This window comes from Hyperolius riggenbachi, chromosome 2 (genome assembly GCF_040937935.1).
Source record: "Hyperolius riggenbachi isolate aHypRig1 chromosome 2, aHypRig1.pri, whole genome shotgun sequence".
In the NCBI taxonomy this organism is placed as follows: domain Eukaryota; kingdom Metazoa; phylum Chordata; class Amphibia; order Anura; family Hyperoliidae; genus Hyperolius; species Hyperolius riggenbachi.
The window spans coordinates 385,420,031-385,444,507 of record NC_090647.1 but is presented as its reverse complement, the minus strand read 5'-3'; the positions used below and the strand labels follow the sequence as shown (position 1 = coordinate 385,444,507).

Genomic DNA, 24,477 nt, shown 5'->3' with positions numbered 1-24,477 from the left:
CAGGCAGGAGTCGACAACAGATCAGATTGGCAGAGGTACAGAATTGGAAGGCAGAGAGTAATCAGAGGTACAGGCAAAAGGTCATGCACAGTAATAATCAATAATAATAATAATAATCCTAAGCTAAGTGCGAATCCCCGGGGTCCTGCCGGTTCAAGCACACAAGGATCTGACTAAGGTCTGAGAGCTTTCACTGCGAAGTTTCAGCCACAACAGACGAAGAGCAAATGACAAGCATGTCCTTATATACTGAGGATGATTCAAACAGCGCCACCCCAGAAGCCTAACCAATCAGAATGCTGGAAAAGACAGGTCAGGTGACACGTCTCCTCAGCCCATAAAGACGCTGGCGCTCCGCGCGCGCGTGAGCGCGAGCCAGTTGCTCACTATGTACTCTGGACACACCGGACCTCCCTGATACTGGCGGGAAGCCTGGGAACACCACAGCGGGAACTGCCGTGACGTCAGACGCGGAAGCGGTGGTCGTGCCGCTATCTGCATCTAAGGTGATTGTTACACCATTAATCTGCAGAACATTGTCTGGAATAAGCTCAGATAGCCAGGTTTCTGTGAAGCAAAGAGCAGCAGAGAGATGAAAGTCCTTCTTTGTCCTGATCAGTAGTTGAAGCTCATCTAGTTTGTTACATATGGACCTGACATTAGAGAGTATGATTCCAGGTAGTGGAGAGTGCAGTCCTCTGCGTCGAAAGCGAGTCTGGATCCCGGAGCACTTGCCTCTTCTTCTAAGCCTCACTTCAATACATAAAACCCACACATTTTATTTGCCCAGGTTATCTAGCAGTTCCCCCATAGCATTCCCTGACCTTCTAGTGAACCCCCTCCCATGCTCCACCCCTGACAATAATTACAAGCCTTTATTTGCAAAATCCCCTCGGCTGCTAATGAGACGTTACAGCAGCTTGTAATCAGTCCAGCGCGTAGCACTGATAAATCTCCGGGCAGAGTACACTGCAGGAGTCAGCTATTGTTCCTAGTCACATGGCTCATTAATATTCACTGCACACTGTGTTGTTCAAGTACGAGCTTATCTGTGATCAGGAAGCAGGCAGGACATGACGACACATTTGACAGAAAAACATGGAGCCTGCCATGAGCTGTCAGGAGCATCTATCTCTGCATATACTATATACAAATTCTGTGAAATCCAAACGTGGACAGTGAAATGCATATGTAATGTAAGTACAGCCAATCTTTAGCTACTGATATATGTGTTTATTTTCTCTGAGACCTTATACCTAACAGCTCCTCTTTAAAGCTATAATGTATAAAGTGGATAATGTAACGATTGGTGTAGCGCACAGACCTCTGATTATTGGGTGATCTGCAGAATCACCAATAATACAGACTCTATACCTGATTATGTGGTGATCTGCAGTATCACCAATAATGCAAGTATAGAAGGCTGAGAAACAGAGGTGTAAAGTGTTTGGTGCAACAGTAGATTAAATGGATAGATCTCACCAGAGAAGCTGGTGGGTACTATTTGAAACAACAGTGCTAGACCTCACCAGGGGAGCTGGTGGGTACCAGCTGCAACAACAGTGCTAGCCCTCACCAGGGGAGCTGGTGGGTACTAGCTGCAACACAGTAGTATAAATAATAGGTCTTACCAGAGGAGCTGGTAAAGTTCTAACAGCAAGAGAGACAACAAAGTTTGGCTAAACCTTACCAGGGGAGCTGGTAAGGTACTATCAGCACAAGCGACTGAATAGTTTAACTAGTCCTTACCAGAGGAGCTGGTAAGGTAATATCAGTTACAGGAGCTGTATAACTTAAACTAAACCTCCTCAGAGGAGCTGGTGGGTATTTGTGAGAAAACAGGGAAAAGCCGCTATAGCAAGGCGGCTGGCTCCGCATCCAGCGTGGCGGTTTGTATGCAGCAGCATGCGTCTGATACTGTGATAGATCGCGGAGAAACTGCCACATGTACTGCCAGCAAGGCGGCTGTTTCCGCGTCCAACGTGGCGGTTTGCACGCAGCGGCGTGCGTCTGGTGTGGCTGGGTCTGTTAGTGCACCTGGATGGAGAACTACGCGCGCGAGCCAGAAATCAGAACCTTTATACCAGCAGGAGATGGATCAGCTGATCAGGACGATCAGCTGATTCCTGCTGGACTCCTGATTGGTTGAGTGGCTCGGGCGGGGCGGCAGAGTCCTGCAACTATATATACAGCTTGCTTGCCAGTTGCTGGTAATCTGCCATTGCGAACACTTACGTGGAAGCATTCAGACCATAGTCAGATTCTACAGTGTGTTTGAACCAGGTGGACCTGGGAATTCACACTGAGCCAGATTACTTTTGTTTATCATTGTATTATTATTCAGACTAATTCCAGGGTGCTGAGACCACGGACCTCACACCCAAGACTAGGGAACTGTATTGTCATTTGTGTTATACTCCAGACAAGTTCCAGGGTGCTGAGACCACGGACCTCGCACCCAAGACTAGGGAACTGTATTGTCATTTGTGTTATACTCCAGACTAGTTCCAGGGTGCTGAGACCACGGACCTCGCACCCAAGACTAGGAAACTGTATTGTCATTTGTGTTATACTCCAGACTAGTTCCAGGGTGCTGAGACCACGGACCTCGCACCCAAGACTAGGGAACTGTATTGTCATTTGTGTTATACTCCAGACTAGTTCCAGGGTGCTGAGACCACGGACCTCGCACCCAAGACTAGGGAACTGTATTGTCATTTGTGTTATACTCCAGACTAGTCCCAGGGTGCTGAGACCACGGACCTCGCACCCAAGACTAGGGAACTGTATTGTCATTTGTGTTATACTCCAGACTAGTTCCAGGGTGCTGAGACCACGGACCTCGCACCCAAGACTAGGGAACTGTATTGTCATTTGTGTTATACTCCAGACAAGTTCCAGGGTGCTGAGACCACGGACCTCGCACCCAAGACTGGGGAACTGTATTGTCATTTGTGTTATACTCCAGACTAGTTCCAGGGTGCTGAGACCACGGACCTCGCACCCAAGACTAGGAAACTGTATTGTCATTTGTGTTATACTCCAGACTAGTTCCAGGGTGCTGAGACCACGGACCTCGCACCCAAGACTAGGGAACTGTATTGTCATTTGTGTTATACTCCAGACTAGTTCCAGGGTGCTGAGACCACGGACCTCGCACCCAAGACTAGGGAACTGTATTGTCATTTGTGTTATACTCCAGACTAGTCCCAGGGTGCTGAGACCACGGACCTCGCACCCAAGACTAGGGAACTGTATTGTCATTTGTGTTATACTCCAGACAAGTTCCAGGGTGCTGAGACCACGGACCTCGCACCCAAGACTAGGGAACTGTATTGTCATTTGTGTTATACTCCAGACAAGTTCCAGGGTGCTGAGACCACGGACCTCGCACCCAAGACTGGGGAACTGTATTGTCATTTGTGTTATACTCCAGACTAGTTCCAGGGTGCTGAGACCACTGACCTCGCACCCAAGACTAGGGAACTGTATTATCATTGGTGTTATACTCGAGACTAGTTCCAGGGTGCTGAGACTACGGACCTCGCACCCAAGACTAGGGAACTGTATTGTCATTTGTGCTATACTCCAGACTAGTTCCAGGGTGCTGAGACCACTGACCTCGCACCCAAGACTAGGGAACTGTATTATCATTGGTGTTATACTCCAGACTAGTTCCAGGGTGCTGAGACCACGGACCTCGCACCCAAGACTAGGGAACTGCATTATCATTTGTGTTAGTCTCCAGACCTGCTTGTGACGCCCATCTTCCAGGGGTCACTAGCCACAGGGTCTTTTTGCTACCCAGCCTGATTCCGCCCCTTGGAGAGTCTCAGGCTGCTGGAAGGTTCCTGTGCTCTCAACAGCAGTATTGCTTATACTGCCTGCTATCACCTGTTCACAGGTGCATTACTCAAAGTATTACTGTTACACCAAACACTCACATACTTCAGGTGTCCAGAGGTTAGCAATATATCTGTATTATCGGTGATTCTGCAGATCATCAATAATCAGGTATATATCTGCATTCTTGATGATACTGCAGATCACCAATAATCAGATTCTCTCTGCGTGCTGACACCGATCGTTACAGAATGGCAGACCCAAACCAAATGGACGCACTGTATAGTCATGCTGAAGTCCTGACTACCGCGGTAGACAGTCTTTCCGGGGTAACTTTGAACCAACAGACCCAGATCAGTCAGCTTTTTGGGGCTATTCAGGAACTTCAATCAGCTATAAACTCAGTGCGATCTCCTCCTAGCACAGACATACGTATGCCTGTACCCGAAAGGTTTTCTGGTCACAGATCTGACTTTCAGAACTTTAGAAATAGAGTGTTATCATACTTTGAGTTGAGGCCTAATTCATCTGGAACCGTGGCACAGAGAATTATGTTTATTAAGACTCTGTTGTCAGGGGATTCCCAGACCTGGGCATATAATCTCCAGCCGGGCTGATGGGGCTTTGGCCTTGGTTGAGGCATTTTTAAAAAGCCATGGCTATAATTTATGATGATCCGGATATTGCCTCTACCGCTGAGCGGAAGCTCAAGACGTTGCGGCAGGGCAAGGATCCGGTTGAAAATTACGCAGCTGAGTTCAGGAAATGGGCAGTATCTGCGAGATGGAGCTCATTTGCACTGTTGGACTGTTTTTTGGCAGGGTTGTCGGATACAATTTATGATGTGATGATTGGACATCCTAAGCCCAAATCTGTAGACAAGGCAATTTCGTTGGCCATGCAGATAGATCGCCGTTTGCGCTACCAGAGACAGGTTCGTGGTAGGAATGCTAGAAGGTCTGTCTTACACGACTCTTCTCGATCTCCATCACCCGCAGACGAGCAAATGCAAATCGGGTATTCAGGGTTGACTCAGGTGAAAAAGAGTCACAGAGGTCCAAGAAACCGCAATCCATATGGTGCTAAGGGGCCAGGAGAATGCTGCCATCTGGGGTTAGTCAACACCATAAGCAAGCAGTCTTTTCCTCTAGACAATGATCGTCTGCTCCTTCCCTGCTCTATTACATGGGAGGGTCAGACTAGTTCCGCAGAAGCCGTTGTGGACTCCGGTTCTGCAGCAAACCTCATTGCTTACGATTTCGTTAAAAGATTGGGGATACCTTTGTCCCCACCTGACCAGCAGATTCTAGTTACTGCAGTGGATGACTCGCTGCTGCAGAGTGGTCAATCTCTTTTTCAAACCCCCTGGTTGTCATGTTGTTTAGGGGCTTCACATGAAGAGAGATTACAGTTCCTGGTTATGCCCATGACAACCTCCACCATTGTTCTTGATATGCCCTGGTTGCAACTCCACTCCCCACAGATTGACTGGGCTTCAGGTCAGCTGCTGAAATGGTCAGCTTATTGCCATCAGCATTGCTTGGGCAGAAGGGCAGTTCGTGCTACCAAGATACAGATTGGAGGAGTGGCAGTGCAGGGCAAAGCAGAAGCTTTAGTTAAAGATGCCAAGCCTGAGACCGGCCTACCTCGAAAGGTGGTCAGGGCACCTGCGGAGATGGTGGAGGACCAAATGCCTAATCTGGGCCCATGCCAGCGAGACTTTCTAGGGGGTAAAACATCTCGTCAGGCCTCACCAGTTACGTTACAATATTTACCAATGTCAAGGAAACCCCGGACTCAGAAAAATCAGACTAGTAAGAGAAAGTCTGTAGAGTGGGAGTTTTCCCCAGGGGACATGGTGTACGTATCCTCTCGGCATGGGGCCCTGAAGCGATTATCAACCAAACTGGGTCCTACATTCATAGAACCATTCCCAGTGATCAGGAGAGTTAATTCTGTCACCTATGCTGTCGATCTCCCAGCCAGTATGAGAGGTGTAAGATCAGTCCATGTGTCTCTGTTGAAGCCAGCAGTGCACGTGGATTCCCCTCCCTCCCGGTGATGGTAAAAGACCAATCGGAATGTGAGACCCGAAAAGATTCTAGACCCACATTCTAGAAGACCTGGTGGAAAGTGTCCGGAGTCCACCCCTCAGGAGGGGGGGGGTACTGTGAGAAAATGCGGAAAAGCCGCCGCGTGTACTGATAGCAAGGCGGCTGGCTCCGCGTCCAACGCGGCGGTCTGCACGCAGCGGCGTGCGTCTGGTGTGGCTGGGTCTGTTAGTGCACCTGGATGGAGAACTACGCGTGCGAGCCAGAAGTCAGGACCTTTATACCAGCAGGAGATGAATCAGCTGATCAGGACGATCAGCTGATTCCTGCTGGACTCCTGATTGGTTGAGTGGCTCGGGCATGGCGGCAGAGTCCTGCAACTATACATACAGTTTGCTTGCCAGTTGCTGGTTGCCTGCCATTGCGAACACTTACGTGGAAGCATTCAGACCATAGTCAGATCCTACAGTGTGTTTGAACCAGGTGGACCTGGGAATTCACACTGAGCCAGATTACTTTTGTTTATCATTGTATTATTATTCAGACTAGTTCCAGGGTGCTGAGACCACAGACCTCGCACCCAAGACTAGGGAACTGTATTGTCATTTGTGTTATACTCTAGACTAGTTCCAGGGTGCTGAGACCACGGACCTCACACCCAAGACTAGGGAACTGTATTGTCATTTGTGCTATACTCCAGACTAGTTCCAGGGTGCTGAGACCACGGACCTCGCACCCAAGACTAAGGAACTGTATTATCATTGGTGTTATACTCCAGACTAGTTCCAGGGTGCTGAGACCACGGACCTCGCACCCAAGACTAGGGAACTGTATTGTCATTTGTGTTATACTCCAGACTAGTTCCAGGGTGCTGAGACCACGGATCTCGCACCCAAGACTAGGGAACTGTATTATCATTGGTGTTATACTCCAGACTAGTTCCAGGGTGCTGAGACCACGGACCTCGCACCCAAGACTAGGGAACTGCATTACCATTTGTGTTAGTCTCCAGACCTGCTTGTGACGCCCATCTTCCAGGGGTCACTAGCCACAGGGTCTTCTTGCTACCCAGCCTGATTCCGCCCCTTGGAGAGTCTCAGGCTGCTGGAAGGTTCCTGTACTCTCAACAGCAGTATTGCTCATACTGCCTGCTATCACCTGTTCACAGGTGCATTACTCAAAGTATTACTGTTACACCAAACACTCACATACTTCAGGTGTCCAGAGGTTAGCAATATATCTGTATTATCGGTGATTCTGCAGATCATCAATAATCAGGTATATATCTGCATTCTTGGTGATACTGCAGATCACCAATAATCAGATTCTCTCTGCGTGCTGACACCGATCGTTACAGAATGGCAGACCCAAACCAAATGGACGCACTGTATAGTCATGTTGAAGTCCTGACTACCGCGGTAGACAGTCTTTCCGGGGTAACTTTGAACCAACAGACCCAGATCAGTCAGCTTTTTGGGGCTATTCAGGAACTTCAATCAGCTATAAACTCAGTGTATATCTGCATTCTTGGTGATACTGCAGATCACCAATAATCAGATTCTCTCTGCGTGCTGACACCGATCGTTACAGTATTTAGTCAAAAGAGCACCTCACCAGTGTCAAGGGCCCACTGGTGAGTAGAGAGGTCAGACAGGCAATGTTTGGCAACTGAGAGGCGAATAAAGTACAGAAACGTGAGGCAGAAGAATAGTGAGTTATCAGGCAGAGGTTCTGCAACTAATGTCAGATAGGCAGAGGTACAGAATCGATAAGCAATAACAAGGTTAGAGTATAGCCAGAGTCATACACAGGTAATCAGTAATACAATATAACAATAGTCCTAGTCTTGTGTGAAATCCCTGGTTTCCTCCCAGATCAAAGCACACCGGATACTAGTCTAAGGTCTGAGCGCTAACACGAGTGTATTCGCAACAGCAGACAAGTTGCAAATGACCAGTGAAGGCTTAAGATGCCGAGGAGAGCTCACAGCCACGCACCTTACCAATCAGCCAATCCAAGCGACGTGAGTCACCTCTGACGTCAGCCGACCGGCAAGTCAGCTGACGCGCCTTCTTTCAGCACAAAGTTCCTGTCTCCGCGCGCGCCCGCGTAATACAGCGACCCTATGAGCACGAGACAGTACCGTTCCCGGCATACTAGATGCCAATGGAATGGATGAGGCCTGTGAACAGGGAACAAAGGCGGCTGCGGGTATACCCTGCGTGTCCGCAGCCGCCATAGTTGCAGATGTCACAGATAAATTGTGTATTTTTTCACTATTCTCCCTTATTATCCTTTTAAAACGCATACAAAGTAAGGTAATTACTAATAACACATACCAGCCACAAAAAGCTCTAATTTGTTCTGAAAAAATAAATAAATTTTATATATATATATATATATATATATATATATATATATATATATATATATATATATATATATATCATTTAGTTGTGACAATTATTGATAAAGTTATTGCCAAAGTAATCAGAGCTGAGCTGAATGGGGAAAATGACCAGGGTAGTGAAGTGGTTAAACATGCTTGGGAGTTCAGATGCTGTTTCAAACTATTAATTATTCCTACCTTGGGTGTAAGGTGTTAGTGTTGTGGCTCTTAACAGGTTAAAATACCAATCGATGTGTGGTAATAAGTTCTCACTTGCCTAATCACCAGCATGATCTTAGGGAATTGTGGAATTTTAAATACTTAACCTTCCTGTTGGTAACCCCGAATGTAGTTCGGGGTAAGCCGCGCAGGAGGATTTCTCAGGCCCTGCTGGGCCGATTTGCATAATTTTTTTTTTGCAACACGCAGCTAGCACTTTGCTCTCCGATCGCCGCCGCTCCGCGCCGATTAGCCGCCGCTCGCCGTGCCGCACCGCCCCCCAGACCCCGTGCGCTGCCTGGCTAATCAGTGTCAGGCAGCGCTGAGGGGTGTATCGGTAACGTCAGTGACGTCATCCCGCCCGTCGCCATGGCGACGGGGAAGCCCTCCAGGAAATCCTGTTCTTTTAACGGGATTTCCTGATCGGAGATCGCCGGAGGGGATCGAAGCGGGTGGGGGGATGCCGCTGCACGGCGGCTATCATGTAGCGAGCCCTGGGCACAGCACTGCGATCTGCAGCAGCGCTGTACTGGGGACAGCTGTGTGACAAGGCTGTCCCCCTGGCACACCGGAGAGCGATCCGCTCTCATAGACTGAAGCCTATGACCGCCGATCGCGTCATTGGCTGGCTGGGGGGAGGGAGGGTTTTCAAGGAACAAAAATGTTATTTAAAAAAAGAACATGAAATATTATATTTGGATAAAGTTTAATTGACAAGGATCCTGTTGATTAGACTTATGTCTGAGGTTATTAAGTTAGTGGAAGTAATCTCCCATTTGGAAATATTGGAAGGTGAACTAGGGATTTATGGAGATGCGGTTTTGCTTCTAGTATAGTACAAAAACCTTTGGTCATCATTTCTCTGTCTTAAAAGTTGTTTAAAGGAGAAGCATATGCCACTCCAACCCCCATAGTAACATGAGATACTTTCTCCCCCACAAGGTAGCCAAGCCATCTGGCTTCTATTATTGAGAGTTGGGGGTAGGGAAATTCCTTTGGCCAAGACTGGTCAAAGCAGCTATTGAAATGCTCTTCTGAACGGCTGAATAGGGTTTACATAAGAAATCTAACAAGACTGTATTTGTATAATAATTATAGTATCTTTAGAATAGTGAGTTATATGTAAGTACATATATAGGGTTATTAATGAGTAGATAGATTTTAATATTAATGAGTACATTTGTTTAGTGTATAAGTTTATATGTGTTAGCAGATAGAACTAATTATCATTTGAATCAACCAATCAGAAGGCAGCTTGGAATCTGAGACGCAGGGCCGGATTACCGACCAGGCAACAAAAGCAGTCGCTTGGGGCCCCATTCAGAGTCAAAGGGGCCCCATTAGCACATAAACCAGCCCTTTCCATCCTGTCAGCGGTGGCTGGATGGTATAATGGTTAAAGGGACTCTGAGCAGTGCAGTAACTATGGAAAGATGCATATCATTTTAAAGCTCTCTTTCTCCTCTTTCCAATGATATCTAAACGGCTGCTCTGTGCTTTTTAGTTTTCGATATTTTTGCGATTGAAATCGCGGCCACAGGACGACTTTTCTCCAAAGTCAGCAGTGGCTGGATAGTATAATGGTTAAAGGGACTCTGAGCAGTGCAGTAACTAATGAAAGATTCATATCATTTTAAAGCTCTTTTTCTCCTCTTTCCAATGATATATAAACAGCTGCTCTATGCCTTTCAGTTTTCGATATTTTCGCGATCGAAATCGCGGCCACAGGACGACTTTTCTCCATAGTCAGCAGTGGCTGGATGGTATAATGGTTAAAGGGACTCTGAGCAGTGCAGTAACTATGGAAAGATGCATATCATTTTAAAGCTCTCTTTCTCCTCTTTCCAATGATATATAAACAGCTGCTCTATGCCTTTGAGTTTTCGATATTTTCGCGATTGAAATCGCGGCCACAGGACGACTTTTCTCCAAAGTCAGCGGTGGCTGGATGGTATAATGGTTAAAGGGACTCTGAGCAGTGCAGTAACTAATGAAAGATTCATATCATTTTAAAGCTCTTTTTCTCCTCTTTCCAATGATATACAAACAGCTGCTCTATGCCTTTTAGTTTTTGATATTTTCACGATCGAAATCACGGCCACAGGACGACTTTTCTCCAAAGTTGGCAGCTCGATTCAGCACAATGCAATGAAATATAAGGAACCCAGGGGGATATAATTACAAACATCATGCTGGTAGGTGTGAGGATGTAATGAATTAGTTGTGGGTATGCTTAAAGGCATATCCACAGGCACTGCTTGGAGTCCCTTTAAGGGCTCTGCCGCTGACACAGGAGACCAGGGTTCGAATCTCAGCTCTGCCTGTTCAGTAAGCCAGCACCTATTCAGTAGGAGACCGTAGGCAAGTCTCTCTAACACTGCTACTGCCTATAGAGCGCGTCCTAGTGGCTGCAGCTCTGGCGCTTTGAGTCCACCAGGAGAAAAGCGCGATATAAATGTTATTTGTCTTGTCTTGTCAAATGATGCCGTGCACTGCTGATTGTCTTCAGAGCCAGGCTCTCCTCCTAGGTCCCCCTCCTGCTACTGTGCGCTCTGCCGCTGCCCACTCCACCCTCCCTTCCCACAGAGAACCACAGCTGCAGCAAGAATGATAGCAGCAGATGGCAAACTCTCACTCACCTATCCATGATCCAAGCAATAGAGATCCCGTCATCTGAAACCCATCTGTCTCTTCTACAGTGCAGCCGCTCGCTCTGAACTTCCTGATTCTCAGATCAGACATGAAGTAGGAAGTAGTAATAGTAGTAGTAACAGAGCGGCAGCACTCTAGAGGAGACAGATGGGCTCCGGATGACGGGACCTCTATTGCTTGGATCGCAATAGGTGAATGTGAGTCATCTGGTGCTGTCATTCTCCCCCACTGCGGCTGCCTTCTCTGCTGGACTATCATATTCACTGGGATGGAGGCTGCATGGTGGCTGTCTAGTTTGGGAGGAAATTGGTTGTTCGGTGGTGGGAGTGGTTATGTAATTCTGTCTGGGGAACGGCTTCTGGTTTGGCGGTGTCCAGAGCTTTCTGCTATTGCCAGGCTGGAGATGCAGGGGGAAAGTGCTGCTGCTGTGATATCTGGCACCCTCTTCACAGGGGTACCCCAGCCCCTGAGTGCAAATGTCCCAGCCATTCATCTCTCACTCTGCATTTTGCCGCTGCTATTCCCTGCATTGTGCACCCACAGAGGAAAGCGTGCTGTTGCCCATAGCAACCAGTAGCTCGGCTGCCCGGTGTGTGCGACATATTGCTGTGCAGCTGCATCTTCTGATTCTATTACGACATGATGGGGGGGCCCAAATCAGTTACTTTGCTTAGGGCCCCATTTAGCCTTAATCCGGCTCTGCTGAGACGTCATAAGCTAAGTTGTTATTTAAATGAAGAAGGAGGGGGTTGGGGGTCTCTCACACACGCTGGACATTCACAGATGGACTTTAGACTGATGCACACATATCTAAGTCCTGCTATTCTCACAGACATTTCAAGACAAATAAACTTTATTTAATTCTTATTTTATTTAAGATCTTTAATAACTCTTTTTATTTTACTTAGAAGATTTATACTATGGACTTTGTATATTTATAAACTGAAACAATAAACCTCATTAAAAGGTGATTTTTGTTCAACGCCTATCTATCTGGAGAACAAAGACATTTGCTGGAAATTTTCATAAAAGCTCTAATTATTACATATTGTCGAGCCAAAAACGGAGTTGGAAAACGATATTTTCACTTTCATCACGGGGGAAGATTGATATTTGGAAGAATTTTTATTCATTTTTGAACTTTGATTTTGGCGGGAAAAAATCTTCCTATCTCTGAAAGTGTTGGAGGTTTTTCAAGAGAATCTACTGAGGCTTAAAGTGACGGTTTTCCAGAGGCGGTTGAGAACTCCACCGACTAGAGTCTGATAAGTATGGATTTTATTAATTTTTCCGCAGAGAAGAGTGATTTGATGTTTAAGGATTTAGGGACATGTACTAAAGATTCTAAGTTGTGGATTTCTATGTATAGCCAATGCATGGCTGCTAATGAAGAAATAGATTCTTCTAGATTGACTTTGTGTAAAATTAAAAAGAAGACGAAAAATGTAATGAAGTTAGTACATATGTTTAATTCTTTGATTATTGGTGAGGCAAATGAGTCGCAAGTTACCACAGACGTGCAATCTGCATCTCAGATTTGTACGGTTCAGCAGAAGTTAGAGGGCTGTCCAAACTGTGACATTTTAGCAGCATATTTAGAAGAATTGGAGAAGCAATTAGAATTTAGGACACAGCAAATACTAGAAATGCAGAGAAAAAATATGATTTCTGTAGTAACGAAATCTGGGACAGATACAGACACAACAGGTTCTCCATTAAGGGCTCCACCTAGTGGTTGTCCTAGTAAACAGCATGTATTTCCAGATCCACTGACATGTGTTGAGGGTGACAGCAGCATGAATGCTGAAAATAAAGAGGATGAAGAAGAAGAAGCACTTACGCCCAGGGAACTAATTAAAAAAGAAATGCTAGATAGAGCTAGAAAATTAAAATTAAAAATACATGATCAGTTGATGAAGATATTTAAGATGCTTCCACCTTTTAATAAAAGTTTGGATGCCGTTGAATTGATTACAATATTTGAAGATTTCACGGACAGGTTCAATTTGTCCCAATTACAGAAAAACACTGTGTTCCGTTTGTGGTTACCTAGTCACATGAGTAAACGTTTAGAACCAAGTGTTATTTTATCAGCTGGAGGTGAAGAAAGACACCACACTGAGGACGATAGACTAAGACAGTTATTAAAGTTCATGACAGGAGATGAAGTTCCAAATTTGGATTTGTTAGAGTCATTAAAGGCTACTCTTGAAACTGATCCTTTTGAATTCAAACAGAAATTCTTAAAGATATATAACATGTTGTTTACAGTAGAGGATGAGTCAGATTCGGCTTTAAGAAAAGCTTTTGTTAAGAAATTTCAGTATTTGGATCCTATATCAGCTACTATAGCTGTAGAAAAAGAGAATCTGAATCAAATAGCTGCTTTCATTGACAAAATCCGTAGGCAGATCAGAACTAAGAATATCAAAGCTAAAATTTCTGCTAATAAAAATGTTGAAATGCAGGGAGGAGACTTGGGTAAGGTCTCTTTTACAAAACCAGCTGATGCTGCCCCCTGCAGGAATGAGAAGGAGAAGCAGGCATACCAGAGATCTCCAATGGTTTGTTATTATTGCAATAAGCCCGGACACACTAAATGGAAATGTTATAGATTTTTGAATGATGTGCAAATGAGGAAAAATTTCGGCAAAGAAAATGGATTGGTCAATTTTCAATCCAAACCTTCTGCACCAGCTGCAGAGGTAGAAGTTCATGCATCTTCACCATATGCACCTCTGATCAAACAGTTACACGAGATCAAGATCAGCTATGATGGTAATGATGATAATGACAGGTTTCAGTCAGTGGGGCTGTTAAAAACTCCGTGACTAGCAGAGGTTAAACCAATCAGGAACTTGGAATTTGTAGCACCTTTGTTTTTAGACAATTGCGGTAGACCATTTGTAAAAGCCATTTTAGAGGGAGAGGATTTTATATTTTTGTTAGACACAGGCGCTCAGATAAGTGTCACAACAAAAGATTTGCCATTACAGCCTGGGGCAAATACATGTACAGTTGTGGGTTTTGACGGGAAGACAGGAAACAGAGCTACTTTGTGCAAAAATGTGTCTTTTGAAATTCCAGGTTATTTGCAGACTGAAATTGATATTTGGCATTACAAAGGGGCAGAGTCGATAATTGGTTCAAACGAAATGACGAAAAGAGGCTGGGTTTTGGACCTGGGCAACGCAGTAATTTGGAAAGATTCTATCAATCGTAAACCAGTGTTGATAGACCCTAACGATTTCCATGAAGTGAGTAGCATTTGCATGACAGAAGTCAAAACCACCTGTCGTAAATGGCCTGAGGTTGATGACAATCCAAGTTTGACAGCTGTCATGCAAAGGTATCCTCAGTTATGGGCTCAGTTTCGAAGTGAAGTGGGGACTATGAAAGATGTTGTAGTCAACATTGAGGGCAAAGACCCTCCCCCTCAAAAGCAGTACAAATTGCCGCCAGATGCGATGGAACCGATCGGAAAACTGATTAAAGATTTATTAGATCAAGGCGTTATAAGAAAGGCAAATTCTGTATGTAATGCTCCGATTTGGAGTATTGTCAAGCGCGATCAAACGTATCGATTTCTTCTGGACTTACGTATGCTTAATAAATATACTCCAAACATTACGACGATAGTTTCCAGCACGCCAGATGTCATGTCAAAATTGTCAGCTAATGCCAAATATTTTTCAAGTCTGGACATAGCCAATGGATACTTCTCCATTAAATTGGCAAGAAGTTGTCAATACAAATTTGCTTTTAGTTACAACAATGAACAATTTGTATTTACACGTCTGCCTCAAGGTTTTCATTCTTCAAGTTCAATTTTCTGTCAAGCGATGACAAAGGTGCTGTCAAAATTCTCGAGGCCAGATTGTGTTATATCGTACATCAATGATGTTTTGCTGTTCACTGAGACAGAGAGTGAGCATTTGCAACTGCTAGATGAATTGTTCATGATTTTGTCAGAAGCAGGTCTGAAATTAAATACCAGCAAGGTAAAACTTTTGAAAACTGAAGTGGAATTCTTGGGAGTGAAAATAGCCCATGGTGTAAGACAGCCATTGCAGGAAAGGGTTAAAGCTGTCATGTCACTTCCCATTCCAACCAATCACAAAGCACTGAGACAATTCCTTGGTCTTGTAAATTACTCGCGAGAATTCATAGAAGGCTTTGCTGAAAAGGCAGCGGTTTTGTATGAATTGTTGCAAGGAGAAAGTAAAGATTGTTTTGGCCCATGGGAAGATCGACACTTGCAGGCATTTGAAAATTTGAAAAAGGCTTTGCAAAATGCACCAGCACTAGCAACAATTGATAAGTCACCAGAAGCTAGTTTTGCTATTCAAGTGCATGTTTCAGATGTGTCCATTTCAGTGGTTCTTTTACAAAAACAAAGTGGAAACTGGAGAATATTGGGATATTTCTCTAGACTGTTGACACCTGTGGAAAAATGATTTGATGTTTGTGTCAGACATCTGCTGGGAGTTTATTATGCAGTGAAAGCAACTGAACATATTGTGGGATTTAATAACATCATTTTGCAGACTCCCCATTCTACTTTGAAACTTTTGCTAGAGAGGAATTTGCCAGGCGTGACTAACCAAAGATTCAATCAGTGGTTATTAGCTTTGTCGACAAAACAAATCCAGGTAGATCACAATGCTAAGTACATTCTTCCACAACTTATGGATTATCAAGGGCAAGAACATGTATGTCCTTGTGAGGGTTCAGAAACTTTTCCTTCTCTCTTCCGGCGGGAGGAGCAAATGTCTGATGAACCAGTGTTTGTAGATGGTTCTAGACATCAAGTTGATGGGAAGTATTGTACAGGCTATACGATCTGGTATCCTAAGAGAGGTTATGCGATCCAGCATAAATTACCTGGTCATTACTCAGCACAAAGAGCAGAAGTGCAAGCTGTCAAAACAGTGCTGGAATTGGATGAAAAGGAGAATAAGAATCCTTTAGTGATTTACACTGATTGTTCTTGGTTGACACGTTCATTGCTAGACTATTTGCCAATTTGGAAGAGAAGAGGTTTTGTAGATTCATCTAACAAGGCTCTTGTGTATCAAGATATGTTACAATCGATTATTGAAATTGCAGAAAGAAATCCTTTAGCTTATGCGATTATAAAGGTTCCCGCTCACAGAAAAGATGATAGTGAGTTATCTGAAGGTAATAATTTGGCAGATATGTTGGCCAAAGAAGCAGCAATGAGAGGTGTAGAGATAGAACAGGAAAAGTCTAAATTGATTGTCGCAGCTGCCAGAAAAGATGATGATGTCACAAAGGTATCTTTTGCAGCAGAGCAGGCTAAAGATCCTTCTTTAGTGGCTCAAATGACAGATCCTAAATCTCCTTTTGTTTGCAAAGATCAAATGTTGTTTTACGAACTGAGAGGAATTCTGTATCCAGTAATTCCCAAACATTTACAAGTGGAATTTGTTAAATTCAATCATAATAGTTTAGGACATTTGGGCCAGGAAAAGTTGTTAGAAGTTTTGAAAGAGAAGTTCTATTGGGAGAAAATGGAAGAAACAGTGCAGAATGTAGTTCAATCATGTTTGATTTGTGCACAGATAAATCCCAGGCCAAAAGGACAGAAACCACCTTTGCAGAGAACTCCACCTGCAGATGGTCCTTGGTCTACATTGCAAATTGATTTTATAGGTCCATTGCCTATGGGTAAACAAGGTTTGAGATATGCATTGGTGGTGGTTGATGTTTTTTCAAAATGGGTAGAAGTTATTCCCTTGAGAAAAGATGATGCATTGAGTACTGCTAGGGCTCTAGTCAGTCATGTGTTTGCAACATGGGGAATTCCACAAAATTTATCCAGTGATAGAGGTACACATTTTACAGGAAAAGTGATGCAAGCAATGTGTAATATCATGGGAGTTAAGCAACAATTCCATGTGCCTTATCACCCACAGTCAGCAGGCATTGTGGAAAGGATGAATAGGACAATTAAACAAAGAATTGCTAAAATGCTAATGGAGAAAGGAAATACTTGGGTAGATGCCATTCCTTTTGTTTTGATGGGTATTAGGAGCACTCCTAATGCAACTACTAAATACACTCCTTTTGAGTTGATGACAGGAAGGAAAATGCCACTTTTATTTCCTCAGGAACCAAGGTTGTCTACTCCACAGAGAGAGGCTATAGAAAAAACTACATGGTTACAGTTGTTGCAGGAAAATCTGAATGCAATTTTGCCACATGCTGCATCTCATATGCAGAGAATGGTGCCACCTCATAATTCAAAATTTGTGAAAGGGGCATTAGTGATGGTCAAAATGTTTAAAAAACCAGGACCATGGCACAGTAATTGGGAAGGTCCTTTTGAAATCATTGATACGCTGGGCCAAGTGATGATTAAAATTAAGAGACCTCAAATCTCTGCTAAAAATGTTCGTAGGCAGCAAGAAATGTGGGTGCATGTAGATCAATGCAAATTGTATGTTACAAAATAATGATGCTGCATTTGTTTTGCAGGTATCATGTCTGGGCATAAATCCAAATGGAAGAAGGTTAATCCAAAGAATGGATTAGAGGGGGATGCCTTGAAAGACAAAGCAACAGGCGTTTTCTTGATGTTTATTTTTTATGTGACTTTGATTACTTCAGTGATCCATTGTTTAACAGTGACAGTGCAAGCTGAAGAAACAAATTTAAGCTCTGAAGTTTCGATAAAGGAAAAGACATTATCCAGAGGAAAAGGCTATTCCTCTGAAGAATTCTTTAAAGAAAGTACTGTAGATACCACAAATGACATTGTAGGATGTTTTTGCCTAGGTTCAGATAATGATTGTTGTATACAATTGTTTTTCCAACATAATACAAATATAGGTGTCCAAGCAGTGATAGAATCAAGAAATGTATTCACTAAATTGACAGGACAATATATCCATAATGAAATAACAGGAAATATGAATTGTAGTTTAACTGAATTTAATTTCTGGTATGTACAAATCAAGGGCAATGACTCAGCAGTTTGGTCTGGAAATTTTACCAAAGGAACTGGAAGTGAATATAAGAAAGGGGAAAAGGGAGAAAAGGATGTTTTATTGTCCGAAGGTGTAATGGTATTCTTATTTCCTGATAGTAATGCCATTAAAAGTGATGCTGAAGGAGATATTAATAGATTTTGGATATTTCAAATATCCAGAGGAGATGTAGTAGCAAATATAAAAATTAATTTGACCGTGACAAATATAGAGTATTCAGAGATTAAAGTTATGCCACGTTCTTTAGAAATCAGAGAAGGATATAAGGATATACAATTGATATGCAATACTAGTGTATTGTTACCTCCAAATGCAACTTTAACATGGAGTAAAAATAATGAATTTCTAGGAAATTTTTATAAGGGTAATATCCATGTAATTAATCAAGATGCTAAAGGGAGTGTAAAATGGATAAGGTCTAACCTGATTTATTCTCTAAATGAAGTGGCTATGGAAGATAATGGAATTTATAAATGTTGTATTAGTTTACAAGGATTCCCTACTAAATGTGATATGACTCAAATCACAGTGAAATCTCCTGAAAGGACCATTTGTAATGATAACAAATTCTACAAGGCAAGTCCTTTTCAATTCAATCATTTCCAGACCAAACCACTGTTAAGAGAAGGTAGATTTGTGATAATTGTTTGGAAGTTTAATATTTCAAGTTGGAAAATTTCCACAAGATATCCGATATGCCAAAATTATCTTGCAAATTCGATACATGGAATGGAACAATGGTTTGAAAATAGTTTTAAAACTTTCCATGGGAACAAACGAGGCATTATAGAGGGTATTTTAGGAGGCACAGGAACCATTGGTGCCATAACAAACAGCTTGGATGTAAAAACTTTGAAATCTGATTTAGAAACAGTGGGTTTGTTGGGAGGTAAAGGATTAAAGGTGCAAAGGAATATAAACCAATTGATGGAACATATGATAATACAAACTGCATCTGTTTTAGGTCCTTCTGTATCACATTTGCAAGATATAGCCTTAATGTTGATTGATAGTGAACAAAAATCACAGTTGGCAAGGATATGTTTGGAAACCCAAACTGAATATTCAACAAATTTTAAAATTATAGCACAGGCTTTCCAAGGAGGAATAACACCTCTAGGAATATTGCGAAATTTACCTAAGAGATATAAATATGCATTGAATCATATAGATTTGTGGATTAATAAATGGTACGGATGCAATCAGAATGAATGCATTAGTACATCAATGATACAAATAGCGGGTAAAGAACAAATTATAGTGCCTGTGACTATATTAGGGGTTCCAGTTAGTGATACACAATTATTGTATTATCAAATGTTTTATAATGATTTTGCCATGGATGAAGACAGTAATAATGTTGATCAATTAGATTTATCATCGTGTTTACATTTTCAATCAAAGGTTATTTGTCTGCCTAATCAGGGAAAACCTATTTATCATTCATGTTATCACAATCAAAGTCTGTGCAATGCAAGGATTGAAAGGGTTAACACTCACACTGATTTAATCACACACGTAGAACAAAGGAAGATTTGTTTCCAAGTAATGTCCAGTGAAGAAATGGTTAAAGGGCATTTTAAATCATGTATTCATTCAGAAAAGTTAGTTAGAGGTTTGTACTGTATAGAAGGGGACATAAATGCAGTTAGTTTAAATGATTTAAGAATCAATATCACATCTTTGATATCTGAAGATGTTGATAGTCTCCCTATACAATATAATGTTTCACAAATAAATGAATTTCCCTGGGATAAATGGACACAAGAAATAATCAAAGACAAAGGATTATTGTTAACCCTGACTAAAGAGTTGCATGCGGCAGAGATTAGATTTAACCATCAGCAAGGAATATTGGAAAATGTAGAACATGATTTTATCACATTTTCTAGTACGTCTTTTTGGAATAGTTTGAAAAAATCGATAAGAACTTTAGGGAAAACTTCAGTGTTATCAGCTGCAGGGAATTTATTATTACATCCTATATTCCTTTTGTTTATAATAATAATATTTTGTATCATATGTCAAATACTTTTGGCATTTAGAATTAGGAAATTTTATAGATTAATCAAAATAGAAATTAGGGAAATGGAATATATATCAGAACCATGATTCAAAGGAAATTAAGACAATTGATTAATGTGGACAGAGATTTTGGAGATAGGGGAGCTTTACCAAATCTTCATAGACCAGTATGAATGGATACGAATGTGACGTGAATGTGAATTATGAATGATTTTACAATAAAAATATTATAATATTTTCAAGGGGGAGATATGAAATATTATATTTGGATAAAGTTTAATTGACAAGGATCCTGTTGATTAGACTTATGTCTGAGGTTATTAAGTTAGTGGAAGTAATCTCCCATTTGGAAATATTGGAAGGTGAACTAGGGATTTATGGAGATGCGGTTTTGCTTCTAGTATAGTACAAAAACCTTTGGTCATCATTTCTCTGTCTTAAAAGTTGTTTAAAGGAGAAGCATATGCCACTCCAACCCCCATAGTAACATGAGATACTTTCTCCCCCACAAGGTAGCCAAGCCATCTGGCTTCTATTATTGAGAGTTGGGGGTAGGGAAATTCCTTTGGCCAAGACTGGTCAAAGCAGCTATTGAAATGCTCTTCTGAACGGCTGAATCGGGTTTACATAAGAAATCTAACAAGACTGTATTTGTATAATAATTATAGTATCTTTAGAATAGTGAGTTATATGTAAGTACATATATAGGGTTATTAATGAGTAGATAGATTTTAATATTAATGAGTACATTTGTTTAGTGTATAAGTTTATATGTGTTAGTGTTTCTCAACATTTTATAAGTGTGTACCCCTTTTAAAACCCTGTACTCATCGAGTACCCCCTAGCATAGTAAACATGATCTCAAGTACCCCTTGACAAATATATATTTAATCGTAGTACATGATAATTGGTTCTAAACAACGTGCAAGCATTTATTATTGCTTTTAATTAGCTAAAATACTATTTTGGTGTTGTTTAAATAAGAATTATAATTTTCTATATCTCTAAATTTGTTATTCTTGGTTAAGTATATCAAGCCCGAGTACCCCCTGGACCCATCAGAAGTACCCCCTGGGGTACGCGTACCGCATGTTGAGAACCTAGGTGTTAGCAGATAGAACTAATTATCATTTGAATCAACCAATCAGAAGGCAGCTTGGAATCTGAGACATCATAAGCTAAGTTGTTATTTAAATGAAGAAGGAGGGGGGTTGGGGGTCTCTCACACATGCTGGACATTCACAGATGGACTTTAGACTGATGCACACATATCTAAGTCCTGCTATTCTCACAGACATTTCAAGACAAAGAAACTTTATTTAATTCTTATTTTATTTAAGATCTTTAATAACTCTTTTTATTTTACTTAGAAGATTTATACTATGGACTTTGTATATTTATAAACTGAAACAATAAACCTCATTAAAAGGTGATTTTTGTTCAACGCCTATCTATCTGGAGAACAAAGACATTTGCTGGAAATTTTCATAAAAGCTTCAATTATTACAGAACATAAATATTTATACTAAAAAAAATAAACACAGGGGTTATTAACCACTCGAGGACCGCAGTGTTAAACCCGCCTGAAGACCAGGCCATTTTTCTGTAAATGGGCCACTGCAGCTTTAAGGCCTTGCTGCAGGGCTGCACAACTCAGCACACAAGTGATTATCCCCTCCCCCCTTTTCTGCCCACCAAAAGAGCTCTCTTTTGGTGGGGTCTGATCGCTCCCCCAATGTGTATTTTTTTTGTAAATATTTTTCGGATTATTTTTGTAATAAATGTGTGTTTTTTTTCTCTAGCTCCCTCCCTCCCCCCGCCAGCCAATCACTGTGATCAGCGGTCATAGGCTTCAGCCTATGACAGCGGATCACCCCTGAGCCAATGGAGGAGACAGCCGTGTCACACGGCTGTCTCCAGTACATCTCTGCCGTAGATCGCAGCGCAATACAGACATAAAGACGGCGGTTTCGTCGTCTAACAGTCTCCTGGTGGCCATCGCCGCTGGGAGACTGAAGGTGGAGCAGAGCTCTATCCTTCGTCATCAGATGTTATGATCACGTCTGTAGCATGTACTGCTGGCTGCAGTTTTACTGAAGACAAGCAGTTTTTGACTTCTTTACATGCTTTTGCTCGCATAGTTTTGCTGGCAAACACACTGAGTGTTGATTCCTTCTGCAATCTTTTTCATGCACTGCTTTGTGCACTGCTTTCATGCACTGCTTTTTCATGCATTGCTTTGTCTGCCTTTTCCTGCTGTCAGCTTGTGACTAATTATCATTCACCTGTGTGGGAATCTGCATGTCTACTCCCATTCGATGACCTCAGTATAAAGATCTGCTTCCTGCAGGGCTCCACCGGCTATCATAGTTTCAGATCAGTCTGTTACTCTGTCTGGGCCCCCCCGTTCCTAGTCCGTGTGGACTGCACTCACTCCTGCGCCGGGGTCAGTGAGTCCTTCTAGTCCTGCTCTTGTTATCAGTAATTGTTACTTTGCTAGTCTTGCATCATATATCGGTTCATCGCCAATATATACGCATACTAGCGTGTTTGTTATTTTCCTTGTATTTGTGCTACGTTAATACATCAGTGTCGCTGATATATACATACGCGAACTGTTTATATCCTGTGTTAAGTCAGTCAGTTTCCAGCACGTTTTGGTAGGTTACGCGTATCGTGATCACCCGTGATTAGCTAGTTCAGTCCTGTTCCTGTTACCTTGCGTGGATTGTGCTCACTTCTGCATGGAGGAAGCAAATCCTTCCTAGTCCTGTTCCTTGTCCTGCTCCAGTTCTTAGTTAGTGTTCCGTGCTTATGTCATATATCGGTTTATCGCCGATATATACATATGTCAGTTAGTCGTTTGTAGTTCATTGATAGCTGTAATCATAATACGCTAGGAAATCATATCTATTGTATATTTGTGTGTATTACGTCTTCCTTTTTTGACTCTTATTTCCCGACTATTCTTTCCTGTCCTTGTGAGGCACGCCAACGCTGCAATCGCATTGGCTGCCTCATTCCAGTCTGTCTTGTTATTGACGCTTGCTGTCACTTAAGCAGTGACTAGTTAAACAAGCGTTCATTCTGTTACCTGTCCTGATTTTCTGAGTTCTGGTTTATGCGCTCAGCGCTACCTTGCGCTGAGCCACTATAGTGAAAGGATTGTTTGTGGCTGTTCGGATCTACGCCTGCTCTGTGCGCCACATCTCCTGTTGGAGTCAGTCCTCTCCTCCACTAAACTGGGGATATCCTGGTTCCTTGTGCTAGCGTGTGTACCTCCTTCAAGTCAGGTTATGCATGTCGTGCTGACTGCGGAGAATATACCACCAAGCCTAAAATGAGAGCGGGGATGTGCGCGCATTGGCGCGCGCGATCCCCTGCAAAACACTCCCCCAGGACTTTACGCCGATCGATGTTAGGCAGTCCTCGCGTAGCCACCACGTTCATGCCCATCGACGTGACGCGGTCTTAAAGTGGTTAAATAGTATTCCCCCTCAGGTGCTACACAGCCAGTGCACGGCACCGAGATAACCTGCTTCACCGTAGAGGCCTATATGAAATAGTGGCTACTTACTGCTAACCAATGTAACGCATTTAACTTGGGTAGCCTTCACTTAGCTATTGCATACATAAGTGCAAACTGACATCAACTGGGCACAGCTCTTAGATTCCTGAAGTGCCAGTTAAACACAATAAGGGCTAAGAGGTTATGGTGTACATTGCCACCTTATACTGAGGGATAGGCTAGGTTTAGACATGAGAAAGGAGAGAAGCGTAAAGTAAAACAAATAATGGTTTGTTGCAAAGCTGATAATATACATTAAGTTGAATATAGATTGAGGCTAAGTTCACAGTGGGACGTTAAAGTCGCACATTAAAACAGCATTTAACGCAGAATAACTCACAGCAATGAAAAATCAATACCCTGTTCACAGTGCACACGTTGCGTTGTTGTCTAACGCTGCACGTTAAGTAAAAGTAGTGCATGCTGTACGTTATACATGTTATTAGCTGTGTTGGACTGTTTGCACATGCTCAGTATTGACTTGGAAGCATACTTTTCATTGCCTCTATTTTTACTGTATCTGCTGTACGCTGCGTTGCGACTTTTTGGGCACGTTGCGTTGTAAGTTTGCGGTGTGACTTTAACGTTGCATCAAAACGCAATGTCCCACTGTGAATCTAGCCTCACAGGAGGACTCATAAGCCACACTTGGCAACAAGAATTGCTTTTTAGCTACTTCAATAAACGGGGTACCATAAATATGTGCGGATAAGCTCT

At 42.6% G+C, this 24,477-nt stretch overlaps 1 protein-coding gene across 1 annotated transcript in view; it reads right to left on the bottom strand.

Moving 5' to 3' along the window:
• Window positions 1-24,477, bottom strand: part of LAMB3 (laminin subunit beta 3) — a 2,309,994-nt gene that overhangs the window by 986,940 nt on the left and 1,298,577 nt on the right. The window lies entirely within an intron of this gene.